Source organism: Macrobrachium nipponense, chromosome 4 (genome assembly GCF_015104395.2).
Source record: "Macrobrachium nipponense isolate FS-2020 chromosome 4, ASM1510439v2, whole genome shotgun sequence".
In the NCBI taxonomy this organism is placed as follows: domain Eukaryota; kingdom Metazoa; phylum Arthropoda; class Malacostraca; order Decapoda; family Palaemonidae; genus Macrobrachium; species Macrobrachium nipponense.
Window position 1 is genome coordinate 132,965,498 of NC_061100.1, and position 15,116 is coordinate 132,980,613.

A 15,116-nucleotide genomic window follows, 5' to 3' on the forward strand; every position below is an offset into this window, starting at 1 on the left:
CAAAATGATCTGAGAGAGAGAGAGAGAGAGAGAGAGAGAGAGAGAGAGAGAGAGAGAGAGAGAGAGAGTTTTCTCCTAAAGCAAACAATCCCTATGATCGCTGGGGTCTTTTGCCTATAACCAAGAGCGTCCCCCCCTGAGAAAATGTAGCTAAAAAACAGCCCAAAAGAAGGATACTACCCATCTCTCCAATCAGAGCAATGCAGAAGAGGAATTCTAGCACGCAAAGAACTGGTTTGTTTACATTCCAGACCTGCCGTGAATAACCCCCAAGTTAGCAACCTAAACAGTGAGGTTGCGGGACAAGGCCCACACCAAAACCTGTTCATCATCCCCCAGCTGGTCTTACCTAACGAGGAAGTAGCAGCAGCAGCAGCAGCAGTAAAGAGAGAGAGAGAGAGAGAGAGAGAGAGAGAGAGAGAGAGAGAGAGAGAGAGAGAGAGAGAATCACGAATTTAGTCTGAAGGACAATTGCCACCACATAACTAACATGCATGCAAAATCTTAACACAGAAACTGCAAGAAATGCAAACTATTATAAAAAGCTAGAATGTGTTTGACTGACAAATTAATACATATAAATGAAGCCACATTAATACACACACTATTACTAATGTAATAAAACACGACTGAAGTAAAAAAAAAATTAAAACAATGAAAATACAGCTGCGGAAGAAGAAAAATCTATCCTGACCTAGATTTTTGGCCAAGGCAGATTTTACCGAAGCTTAAACCTTCATTATAATAATAGCCGCTAAAACTGTGACAGGATTGATTAAATAACAATGAGACACAGCAAGGTTAAGGCCTTAAAGACAAAAAAGTTTCATCAATCGTCAAAGATAATAAATTGTAAACGATCAACATTATCACAGGCACAATCAACACTCCATACTACATGGGACGCACACAATACAATACGTACCTTCTATACTGTTTTTTTTCATCTGTCCATCCGCCTGTGGTGTTTTTGTATGGTAACACTGTGTCCTGGGCTTTAGATAGTTCCGCTATGTGTAAGCTTTAGGTAAATAAAAGGATATCTGGATGTACATTTGCAACTGAAAAGTGTTTTAATAATTTATTGTATGCGAATTACACCGTTAATATTCGAAATAGGCTATTATAATCGTTGAAAGTAAGCTGAATATAACTATCTAAAGGCCGGGACGCAGTGTTACCATACAAAAACACCACAGGCGGATGGACAGATGAAAAAAAAACAGAGTATAGTAGAGTACAGTGCTGGAGCACCGGTGATACTGCAGCTCCAAGTTCCGGTCTTCCGCTGGTGCTTTGGTCCCACGGGACAACGGACTTCCCATCAACTTAAACAATCTCCTTAGGTTAACTATATACATATATGAAAATACATTTTCTCCGAGGTAGAGCGAATTGGATATTAAAGGGGCATTTGTAGTTAATGTTTGTATAGAGAGAGAGAGAGAGAGAGAGAGAGAGAGAGAGAGAGAGAGAGAGAGAGAGAGAGAGAGAGGCTTTTCGCCGACACCAGCTGTTATGCAGTAAGTACAAGCAACAGGGGCAAAGATGTGCTGCATGTACTTGGGGGTAGTAAGGGAGGGGGGGGGGGGCGGCGCAAGGGGCGAAGGGGGCGGAGATCGGTAGGAAGGAACTTACGGAGAGAGGGAAAGGAACCGACGGAGTCATGTCACCTTCATGGAACATACTCTCCATTAATGATACGCTTACTTCCTAACGCTGTCCATGACCTTGGATGGGTCATTGGCTACTCTCCTCCGGGAACAGCTACGTCACAAAATGGCTGAGAGTGGCTTGGACTAACCATAAAACATCTGGAAGGCTACCACCACTGTCCCCCCGTCCTCTCTCTCTCTCTCTCTCTCTCTCTCTCTCTCTCTCTCTCTCTCATGAAATAAAATAGTTCAATCTAGGACAGGGAATGGAATTTATCGTATATATCTCTTTTTTGTTTTTGAACATTATTTTTTTTAATGACTAATTACACAAACGTCCAATTCACTAAGATATTGAGTTGGTTTTTCAGACAACAGGAATTTAATAGCAATGTTCCTCAAACTACCTCCCAGTAATTCATTATTATAAATGATTTTCCTCAATGAAATAACGTCTAGGCTTAAGACCCCCCAAGGCATATTAGCCTACACGTGAAACTCACTCCAGGAGAGACGGCAAAGGAGGAAGGTGTGCATGGAAAGGGGGTGGGGGGGGGGGGATAGGTATAACCCGGCCTCAGGTTCTGCATGGTTCGTCTAACACGTACCCAAAGACATGAGACTGCCCATGTCGAAATCGTCTTTTTTTTTTTTTTTTTTTTTTTTAATCATCCCCACATACCTCTCAAGATGTCACTGTCTACTAAGAGTTACAGCAATGAATCAGATCACCATTAATATAAAGCCACATTAAGCCCAACTTCCCAAGCCCACATCAATTGCAGGGTCAGTCCCGATGGCCTTTTATAAACAGTATCTTTCAATAACAGACTCTTTATTCTAAAACTAGACCCTTGTGGTTTAATTTAACCGAGGAACCATTCATTTGGCAGCCAATGTTTATCTGACAACAAAGAAGACACTGACATTATTGCTACTACACAACCTAATTTCCTGACCTACAACCTTCAGCATGTTCACGACCTTTTCAAAAGCTCAGACATTTGTGAAAGCCTTCCACAAAGCTACTTAGGCAAACGTCATAAATTTTGCAAAAAAACGAAATACCTATCTGTGAAATTTTTCCCCTTTGTGTTTCCAAATACATTAGGCCCAACATCATCCCAGGTTATTTTCATACACAAATTCGTATCATCCACAAAATATACTCCAGATTAAGGTCGTAATAATATTTAAAGCAAGTCATGAAGCTTCAGAAAAGAATAACAACCTTCCTAATAAATTAAGATCTTCGTCAAAATAAAATCTTCCTTTCCCACCGTTATCTCTACATTAAGGGGTCGGTTGCCTGATGCGCCTTCTCCTCCCCTGCCTTCTGTCAAAGGCATCATCCTCCACCAAAACCTCTTCTCTCCATAGGTATCTTCCTTCACTTACTCCCGTCATCACTCTTTGTCTCCCTCTCGATCTTCTTCCTCTTGACAGGTTCCTCCCAGACCCTCTTTACTCTTCACTTCCTCCTCGTCATCCATCCTCAACACCTGCACTTACCATCTCAATCGTGACTCTCTCATCACCTCTGAAGTCTTTACGAAGCCTGCATAAATCCAGTCTTAACATTAATAGCTAAATAAAATAAACAATATCTTGATCAAGATACCATAATTCAAACAAAACTGTTTCAATCATACGTGAAAATGCCATTATTCAGCAACACAAACAAATCTTTAAAACATCTGTAACCAATGACATTATATTTTGTCCATTACCAATGAAAAAATCGCGACATTTGGCTAGCTACGTGACTTGCAACATCAGTATACCAAGACTAGGCTATTTTAATTAATATAATAATAACTAACGATTAGCTAAACGCAAGCGGGTGAATCATCCCAAATAAAAGATAAAAAAAACATTAAATAAGATTAAAACTTTCTCATAAATACGTGGTACATCGGTGCAACGGCATAATTTTCCAAAAAGGCAACAACTATTGCATTTACCTTTGAAATGCCAATATATTCCACAGTATCGACGAGAAAATTATAACTGCGAGGTTACAAGGCGCCTTTCTTCAAAAGACAAAAACAAAGGGCTTAGGTGACAAGACTCCCATAGTCCTAGCTGATTCCTCCAATGACAGAATTGATTCTTTATCTTTTCAAGAACTAAAACCAAGCTTCCTCTTTACCGAGGAAACACGCATGCTAGCCAAACAATCGAAATTCAATCCAACAGAGAGAGAGAGAGAGAGAGAGAGAGAGAGAGAGAGAGAGAGAGAGAGAGAGAGAGAAGCAAGCTATGAAAGTAATTCTCGCAGATCGCCAGTGAAGAAGAAGACGAAGAAGGGATTCAGCCTGATGCCTCCGAGACTGTGAACCGATCCTTCAATTTCGGACAATTTGTTGCTGGCAGTTTGCAACAACCGCGCTCGCATGGTGACTAAAAATAAAACATTCGAATCGAGGAATTATTCAGTCGCAGAGCCTATAAAGCCTACATTTGTTAACCCAAGCAATGGCAATTTTATTCACCAATAACGACTGGTATCCGCTACAAATACGTCGGCTCAACTTTTCCTCTCCAATTTTCACACATTTCTCCCCCCCCCCCCCCCCTCTCTCTCTCTCTCTCTCTCTCTTACACACTCCTGATTATTCAAAAGTCTTGTATAAGCGAATACCATAAAAGTCGGTGGATACCAAAGATGAAACGTCATTGGTTGAATATAGGCTGAATGATTTATAAATTATTAATGTGTCAGCATACCTCAACAAACAATTGTTAAATGGAAATTATTCACGTCACGCATATAAATAAAATGGTAATAACTGCAATCGTCCTCAACTGTAAATATATTTTAACACTAGACATTTAAACCAGCGTAATAACGGCACTAGAGTTAACTTTGTATCACTTACTATACAGATATATATACTATATATATCATACTAGAAAAGATATATGTATATAAATCACACCAAGCTGACAAAATAATTTACATGTGCGCTGTTATCGAAAAAATGATTACACTAACACTAAAATATAGAAAATTCAACCAAAGCTAAATTAAAATTAGTTTATAAAGTCTACTCGACTCAAAGCATATTAATTAATAATAATAATAATAATAATATGGAACAAAGACCTCCCTGATCCATGACAACAATTCGAAACCAGTCGATGAAAAAGCACCGACAGAAGATGGAAGGAACTTTGTGACTGTTCAGTTGTTCAGGAAATACACATTAGGCCTTTGCACAGTTTAATACAAAACTACAACTATAACTTAAAATGCAAACAACAGCTATATGAGATTTCATAACCAAGCGTAAGAAAAAAAAATACATACAAATAAATACAAAAGAAATGATAAGGCAAGAGCAATAATTCGAAGAATCTTAGCAATTTTAAAAGATAAGGAGAGTAAATTACTTTCCTAAATAATAAGTGGCAAATCGATAAGATCTTCTCATAAAACACGAACAAAGAGATAAGAGCTCAGGCTTTATGAAAAATATAGAGCGTTGCCATGTCAACAAAGTGAAGAGACACACGTGTGTTATGCACTCTCACATACTAATTATTGTAATATAATATACACACGTGCATTAATATATAAATTTATAAATGCAACTTCATTTCACAAACGCAAAACGACAATTCTTAAACATTTATTTTGATTAGTCAAAATAAAATACTAAAGTAGCAGATTCCTAAGTTAGTAAGAACAAAGAAATAGATCAAACCAGAAAAAAAAAACACGTACACCATAAACGGGAAACAGCAACTCTAATAAAACAATTACACCCTCTGGCATTAGAACGTGGCAATGCATTGACAGCAATATAACAGACGCACGGACTTCAAACAACAAAGGATACAGTGTACCAAATGATTTTCTAAATTATCTGAAGGGAAAAAATTCACTATCTACAGATAATGTAACGATAAAAAGTTCCTCTTCCACAATGTTCGGAAAACGTGCACTTACGAAATGTGTCAGAAATATATAACGCTCACCTGATGACAACTACGTATTGACAAAATGTAATCCATCATTAGTGATGCGGTAATATCAAATCAAGCAAATTAGATAAGCAAAATATAAAATAAAACTTATTTAAGAAAGTTATAAAAAGACGCTTTCGTTTCCCGCTATGAAAGAATGAGAAGACTATCAATAATCAATGGTACACGTACACAGACATCTCTTCTTCTTTTTTCTCACACCTTCCCTAAATGAACAATCTGAATTTCTTCGGGAATAAAGAACACAGAGGCTAAATATTCAAGACCTCGACAAAACGTACGGTGCATTCTTTGAAGTTTAAACAGACGCTATTTTCTTTTTTAGAGGCATTGCCATTTCAAGACACTTACAAAATGTAAATAACGCTTAACACAAATACGTCAGAAATTATTAACGCGTCACCTCAGGCAGCGTTTCAATGGAGTTGAAGGAACATATATTAATTTCTTTGTTTAACGTCTCCTTGAAGGAAAAGGGAGTCACAAGCCAAAAGGGCAAAAAGTATTTTTCTCTAACCTGGTACACCAAGACGGAATTTGGTTTGAACTTCTAAAACCAAGAGTGGAATCCTTTTAAGTCAGCCTGCATCGATAACTCGACCTTATGTGGTTGTATCAAATTGCGGGATTTGAAGTTGCCACGATAAGAGATTTAAATTTGCGAGAGAGAGAGAGAGAGAGAGAGAGAGAGAGAGAGAGAGAGAGAGAGAGAGAGAGAGAGAGTCGTGGGTACGTAAGCTGGCCGAGAGATGAACAGCTAAAGGCCAGTGCTAAGCTTATCCCCAGTACCCAATGCCAATGACCGAACCTTAGCACAAAGTCACTTCCACCAAGTCTGCACTACACTTCCCCTCCCACGTTCTTTTCCACAGTCTCTCCCTTTATCGGCAAGTGTTAAAGAAAAAATGCTTACATCAACAACATCAAAAATTATGTTCACGAAACGTTAAAGATGGAGACCAACACTAGGCATGGAACCGTAAGGGAAAAGCGGCTAACCTGGAAATGTTCTGGGCATAGCGAGAGAGAGAAAGGGAGGGGTGATTCCTACTTTATTTTGCAAACGTTAATGCACCAGCAGCCAACCTTGAAAATTGTGCATCTGAAATTCCCCGTATCGCCGTGACATTGAACCTTAGACGAATTCACGCAACTCGGGCAGTGACATGATTAAAACTTAGAAAAATGGGGCTCAAAAATTTCGGCCACTTTGGCACACCCATAGTGGCTCCACCATACATCCACGCTAGACAGTTGGTGGACATTTAAAGCATTTATTTTTTCACAGCGCCTCCCCGTTCCTTTCTGACAATCTAACAGCAGCACTGACAAGCCTAAGAGCTCACAAGTAGTACGAGACACAACCAAACAAATGCATTATTATCAAATACAGGATGGAATGAGTAAAGATAAGAAGGGGACGTACCTGCAAGCCTTGGACGCACGAACAGACGCCGAGAGCACTCAGTACTGATTCCTCCTCCTCCTCGATGCTGCTAAAACTTGCTGGGTAAATCCAAGGTTTTTACGACTGATCCTTCACGTGGCACATTTCAACAGCACTTGTATAGTAGCACCTCATCACACACACAGAGGCCACAATATCACACAAACAAAGACACAAATCATACATTTAAGTTTCCGAGTGATCTCGGCTACTACACGCCACCCCTTCACCCCACACAGACTCACTGGCAACTGACGGACCAAGCGTAAGTGGAGGCAGCGACGCGCCACCACCGCCAGTCCTCCACCACCACCACTACCCCCGCCTCTCTCTCTCTCTCTCTCTCTCTCTCTCTCTCTCTCTCTCTCTCTCTCTCTCTCTCGTAGGGCCAGGACACTAGTACCCCCTCCCCATCCACCATCCTGAACATACCTCAAATAGATTCTGTTGTCTATTGTACCCTCTCTCCAGCAGTTGACGAAAAACAACCAAATCGAAGTTCGTCCAAACAAGAGGTAAACGCCAATGCCGAAATTAGTTTAAAAGGCCATAACTACGAATCAATACATCTCGATAAGCTCGGAAAAGTGAACAGATTTATATTTCCCAGCGGATACGCGAAAGTGAATAAAAAAAAAGAGAGAGAAACAAGGCAGCCCTTGCCTACTGAACGTCTGTTGGAATTAAAGCAAGAGAAACGAAAAAGAAAAAGGAAAAAAAAAAAAGTTTCGTTATTAGGAATGTGTGTGTGTGTGTGTGTGTGTGTGTGTGTGTGTTTGCAGAGGCAAGGGTGAGCCGAAAGAGACCGGGCGGGGAGTGGGAGTAGTGGGTAGCTAATATGAATGGATGGTAAGGAAAGCGCACATGACGTACACACAAGAAAGAGCGTACACAAGTGGTCCACACAAACGGCTATGATTTATGGAACACCTGTGGAAAAGACTGGCTAATTGACCTACATAAAAGCACATATCTGCAGGGGGAGGAAATTAAGCCCAGAATATCTAATGCATAAAGTCGAGACGAATTAAGGAATTTAGTCACAAGCGCACACGCTGAATCCCAGCCTACCGTCAGAGGGCCACGGAGCACTGTCAACCATATATATAACTTGGCCTTAAGGGGGCTAGCTCCTTCATACGATGAATCAGTGTAAAATATCAAAGAAAATAATTAGCTTAGCATCACGTATGATACCTACGAATTAGCAGTACAAACGTTCGAGTAGGTGAAAGGACGTTCCAGCGGGGTGTGATGTGGAGAGAGGATGGGAGAAGGTATATAGGACAGAGAAATAAATGAAAAATCGGTAAGTATTGACATGGCACAGGGTGCAATGTGCTGTTGTTGCGCCCTCTGTTGTTTAAGATGAAGCCAGCCTTGTGCTGGCACGGGCTCTTGCTCCTGGAGCAGCCCTACGATGCGCCCTCTGTCCATAGGAATCAGTGACCCTCTGGCTGAAGCGTTTGACTGTAAGAGGAGGAATGAGTAACTGGGAATGTCTTATTCCTGCTTGTAGTTTAGCTTTACCTCAGAACTGCTCTTGAAAATGTTAATCATGAACCATTATTTTTAAACTGAGAGATGAGAATTGGTGGACCATTTCTTAGTATGATCATTGAATTATGAACAAATTGCAAAATGTAATTGTTGGCGGACACATTAGTGAAGAAAAAAAATTGCCTCTGGTGTTCCTTAGGGTATTGATCTTGGTCCATTACTTTTCATTCTACACATATGTATGTGCTTTGACCTTGAAAACAAACTAATTGCTCATGATTCTCCTCATAGAAATTTAGCTAAAATGAAAGCACGGTGCTGGGAGAGATGGGGGGGGGGGGGGTGGTTAAACCCCTCAACAAAGTTCAAAGCATGATTATTTGTAGTTCTAGGACATGAGATCCAACCCACCCAGATCTTTGCATTGACCGTCATTTTTCACTTACACGTAACGCACTTACAATTCTACTTGCCATTCTTGGCTGTAAACTCAGTATTGAGAAATATATCCAGCCTATCTCTTTTTCCACCTGTACGACAAAATCGGTATACAAGGAAAGTCTTTCGAGATTTTTGCAGACCTGTCTATCCTGAAGGTATGTTTTTATTATTTTAGTCTCCCATGCAATGAATATTTTTCTACCATTTGTATTACAGCACCTAATTTGGATTTCAGCACCTAATTCAATTCTTCAAAAACTTTACACCGGACCTTGATATTACTCTTTGGCCACATCGTCTGATTAGCTCATTGTACTATAATATAATATGCTGTTTAAAATATTGCATAATTCTGGCCATCTTTGACATTTAGATCTTACCGGACCATAATATCCACCACTTAATACTAGACATCCATTTAACTTCAAGTCTTGCATTCTCCTCTGTAAGAATCATTAATACAACTCAGTTTTCTGTAAGTTTTATTCCTGCTGTGAGAGAACTGGGAAATGAATGGCAATTGAATCGTTGGAACCTCCTCACAACTTCAAACTTGGCGCACAAACTTTTTGATGAGCAGACTGTCATGTGTCTCACTTCAGGGTTTATGTGTTATTTGCTTTATTTATCTGACCTGACTCACTTATTAATACTTTTCTTATTTGTTTTTCTTCCTTCATTCCCTGTCTCACTTTATTCTTTAACTCTCAATTTCGTCTTCTGTCCTGGGACGCTTTTTCCTTGGGAGGACTGGGGCTTGTAGCATTCTGCTTTTCCAACAACTAAGGTTACGACTTAGACTTCCAACAATTATGATATGAAATAGAGAATACCGTTGAAGCTTTGTCATCGTTAATCCAACGGTTAAGGATGCATGTGGCAGTGACTATTATCTCTGTTCTTCTGGAGACAATGCCAGTAAGGCTGACATTATATATATATATATATATATATATATATATATTATATATATATATATATATATATATATGTGTGTGTGTGTGTGTGTGTGTGTGTGTATGTATGTATGTGTTTATATGTATGCATTTATGTATAATAGTAATCATAGACTCTCATTGCTTAGAATACTAAAAGTCTCATTTGTTTATGCAGTATCAATTTTGTGTATTATGTGTCTCTCTATAAGCCCGTGTCTCTCTTTAAAGTTGCCTGCTATACCCACTTTCACTTCAAGGTCACATTCGTGACTTGCAAACGCAACTGCTTCAGAAATCGAAAATGCTTGACTACCAAATCTTATCAAATTAGTTTTATCAAAATTAACTGCGATTCTCCTTACCTTTCAGAATCTAATCTACTGAAAAATCTTTGTTGTTCAGGACGAAATTAATGTTGAAACATTGCCCTTGAGAACAATAATGTAAACAACTGAATTGTTATTCTTTTTATTTCCTTTGTGTGTGACCTTGTCATCATAAATGGTAGCTACACTGGCCTTTTATTTTGTTGTTGATTGAGCACAGGCTCTTGCTCATTGGACATTTCTCTCCCTCTACAGAAATTTTATGGCAATAGCTGAAGATGCCCCAAAATGAATCGCATAGGTTAAATAAGGGAAAGGCCGGCGGTATATTGACATCTGGTCATTAGACAAAAGGATCCCAACATTCAATTTTTTATTAATGAAAAATAAGGCTTAGCAATTCGAAACTTGATAAGTTCATATGTTCAGATGAATCCTGTCTCCAAAATGATGAGGTAAGTTTTGTCTTGTCTACAAAACATGACTGACCACAATAAAACAATGCAAATAAAAAGGTTACCATGACGAACTTTTCTCTCCAACGGGAGGAGCCAATAAGATGATAGGTCACCAGTTTCACCTCTCTCTCTCTCTCTCTCTCTCTCTCTCTCTTTGGAACCCCCATGTGTGGGAGAAACAGCTTCTGTTGAATTCTTGGCTCACGTCTGCTAGGTTCGTGGTTTCCCTACGACGTGCCTTCCAACATTCACCCGAGCTTTAAGTGACCAGGCTATCAGCGTCCCCCGGAGTCAAGAGAAAATGGCCATGAGGTGGAGGAGGGGGGGGCTAATAACCTTGCCTCTAAAAGACTTGCAGTGAAAACTGAACGTAGCACCCTCCAGGTGCCAAACCTTCTAAAGGGTAGAAATACGTGCGTGAACATTATATATATATATATATATATATATATATATATATATATATATATATATATATATATATATATAGATAAGCACACACACGGACGCACACACATAAATATATAACTCCAAAAATAAATATTAACAAAATGGCCACCAAAACTAACCTTATATAACACCACAAAAATAGTGTTAGCAGAGTTATCTTAAGAAAAAGAAAAAAAAACTAAACTTATACCGATCAAGAACCATGAATTCATATTACTGCATCTAACGGATACACTCCTCCGAAGCAAAGCAAATAACTGCAATAAAATGAGAAGCAATACTCGCACACGCATCAGCAGAATCCCTTGAATAACCTTTGTGCTACAATATATAGCTTTTATAATCTGGCTGCCCAGACGTTCGTCGGCTGATGCGACCGGCTGCTAATGACCAGACCAGCATCCACCACACCAGGACTGGTCTTTTTACCTTGTGTATGAGTGAGAGAGAGAGAGAGAGAGAGAGAGAGAGAGAGAGAGAGAGAGAGTTACTATTCTAAAATCAGCAAATGAATGTAGAATACTGTCTACAAAAGGATCCTCTATTACACAAAAGAAGAAAGAGAAAGATTTCTGAGAGAGAGAGAGAGAGAGAGAGAGAGAGAGAGAGAGAGAGAGAGAGAGAGAGAGAGAGAGAGAAAATATCTGTTCTAAAACCACAAATTCAAAATACTGATCACAAAAAACCTCTACTGCAAAGTAATCAAGTATCGTTAAAAAAAAAAAAAAAAAATCAGCAATCCACAAGGTGCTGTGCCTTGCATTCTTATGTTGAAAAGTCAGACTGTTACATTTTCCTTCCGTTGTGTGGAAGACCTCGCTCATAAAAAGCGTTGCTTGAAAATAAATACCAGATCAGATGCGCACGAGAGCGCGAAAGCATCCACAAAACCTACGCGTGTTAACTACAAGTAAAATACGAGCGAACATTATACAGCGATCATAATTCATCTCTCATGCTTATATTCATCTTCTGCAAGGACCCAACTACTGCAGCAATTGTCAAAATAATAAGCAACAAGCGAGAACGAAGTGTGCAACTCGGTGTAGAGGGAATGAGAGCAAACAAGCAAGACCCTGTTGGGATGCTCGTATATCTTCAAGACACAAGTATTGCTTTGCTGGATGCGGGAGCATTTTGTCGTCTTTTACACATATACAAAGATGTACCTCAATTTTAACATTCTAATTTTAACAGGACAAGCAACGACGGATGGATACACGAAGACGTCATGCTTTGAATAAGCATATGAGGGAGGAATGACATAATGAATGTAAGTAGAAAAGAAAATCCTGTAATCGGACCCCGATGAAATACACGAGACCTAGGCTCATACGTATGCATACCGTAACCTTAGGCAATAACTTAAAAGAGGAAGCATAACAGGGAAGCCATGCAGCAGCAGACACATGCACGTAGCTATAACGTCAGTGGAGACAGACACAAAGTGCACCGCCTGTTGCCCCTTCTCCCTCCCTCCCCCCCTCCCTCCCTCAGACTGACTACATGTGCATCCCCGATCCACCCAGCGTTCCGGAAGAGCACATTTGGTAGCGAGTGAGGAGACTAACCCACAAAACACCCTCCCTCCCCCCCCCCCCCACCCCCACCCCCTCCAACCCCATCAAATCCTCCCTTTTGACCCTCTTCATTCAACTTTGAACCGTCTGGCCGCGCGTCGCAGAAGTAGCTTTCCCTTAACGGGCGCCTCGAGAAGCAGCGACGTTCGAGCTGCCAAAATTCATTTTCTCCTCTTCAACATAATTATTGTTGACCCTATTGTAAACACTATGAACTTCCAATTCGAGAGACTCCTGTTCGGAACAGACCCATAATGAGATGGGTTTCTTTCATTCGGGTTAGACGGCCGACGGGGCTTCTAAACCCTAAATGGAAAGTAATATTCTCGCAAGGAATCACCGCCATTCCTGAAAAGGACTCACTCCTTGGCGATGCCATTCTGCAGGTTCGGAATTTTCATTTCAGCCGAGTTGCCAGGCTAGGCTGGCTTCGCTTGCACGGTCCAAAATGCCACGCTACTGGAAGGCGGTCATACTATTATATTCGCGGTCTGAAGAACGTGAGGGAATCTTCGTTCAATGTTAGTCATATTCGCGTGATGTTTCGTAGGTTACAAGCAGAAAATGCCTAATGTATTCTTTATAAATTTCCCTATATGGAACAAAACCACACCATTTGATTCTTTGCTTCTACTTCGTTGACGGACAATTTCATCGAGGTCTGCGTATTCAATAGGATGATGTCACAGTGACACTAAACCTTCCATAACACTAGAAGAGAAATGTTAAATTCCACTCACTACTGCACCATACAATATCAATTGTCACTTGACCACTCACATATGAGCTGCGTAACCCTGCATTTTCTAATACCAGCATGTTCATCCTTCAGCATTTTATCAGTTTCCCTCTCAAACCTACTGAGAATAGATACTGAATATTTCATTACAACTAATTTCACTACAACGCCTCTATAGTTAAAACATTCAAGTTAGGTCACCTTTATTTAAAACGCTTTTGCTATGACTTCCGATTCCCAATGGTCGGGTTTTGTCTCCTCATTCCATATTTTGTAAAACAGGCTGTTTACTTTACGAGGCGCCTGACGACCCATTTAGTGCTGTCATCATCCAGAAACTTTTCTACATGAAAAAACAAACAAACAAACAGACGAGCGGCCACCTGACCAGTCAGTAATTCACTTATGGGTAGTTGCTAAATCACACAACCTAATTCAAGGTCCACCTCGAACTATTTACTCAACAGCGAACGTTATCTGCTACTCTTCTTGCTCGAGGTCAATTGGCTTTGAGGCTGTAATGACCTCAGTTTAAGTAGTATAATGTGCCCTCCTTACAATGGTAGAGCTCGGCTCTTTTTATTAAGAAGTAGCGTTTTATATTTCTTCACAAGGCGTTGTGCTAGTATTATTCATTAATAATGATCGTAGGTTACTCTTTCTCGACATACTCAATCACGGGAAACAGCTTTACGAATGAGAAATCATGGGGCAAACAGAAATAAATAAATCATTGAAATAAAACCTCTTCCATTCTCTAAACCTTTGGGTTTGAAACCAATAACATCTATTTTATCTTTAATTCCCTTTCCTTCCATTCCATTTTGCATTTTCATCTACCTCAGCAAACCAGGCAGAAATAAATTATTATCTATGCGAATTTACTAGACTCTTCATTATCATCACAATATAAAACACCAAATATCCCGCGTACCTCACACTCTTTATGTCAGAACACTGATCATTCATAGTGTTTATATAAACCCTCATATTTTCCTCTTGCATTTCCTTCTAGTCGACAACAGTGCAAGTAACCTGCACAATCAGTCTCTCACCGCAATAGCATATGGGACTGACCGGCTTATATTCAGCATTCTCCAGGACGTCAGTTTCCTGATCATTCGCTTTTGACGGAACTGATCGGTTCTGCGACGTCATCATCATAACCTTTCATCGTTGCGTGAACTGTCTTCTCATTCTTGTGCACCTTCAAAGAAAACAAAAGCCTTAGTCACCACTTTTTTCCTTATAGCGACTTCCGGCAGAGCTCGTTCCTGTTTTTTCTTTCTTTCCTTTTTTCTTCCCTATCCTCCATCAAACGTTTTATGGTAGATGAGTTTATAGTACCACAATTCTATAGCAACGAACGATACTGTAACGCCGCTGTCAAACATTTATATACAATACTTTCAATCACATTACATCCGATTTACAGATTCCGTATAAAATAGAGTCTCTCTCTCTCTCTCTCTCTCTCTCTCTCTCTCTCTCTCTCTCTCATCTAACGTCGAAAATCATCGTTGTGACGACGACACCCTGTCAACATTTTAAACCCCGAATCCTCAGCTACTCTCCCTACTGAGACTCTC

The 15,116-nt window shown here is 39.9% G+C and overlaps 1 protein-coding gene across 1 annotated transcript in view; it reads right to left on the bottom strand.

Annotated features, from left to right (window-relative positions):
- LOC135211188 (zinc finger protein jing homolog) overlaps nt 1-7,341 on the bottom strand; it is a 134,532-nt gene extending 127,191 nt beyond the window's left edge. Inside the window, 1 exon segment of the mRNA XM_064244403.1 lies at nt 7,075-7,341. The gene's annotated coding sequence lies outside the window, so the exon portion shown is untranslated.
- Between the last annotated feature and the right edge of the window lie 7,775 nt (nt 7,342-15,116).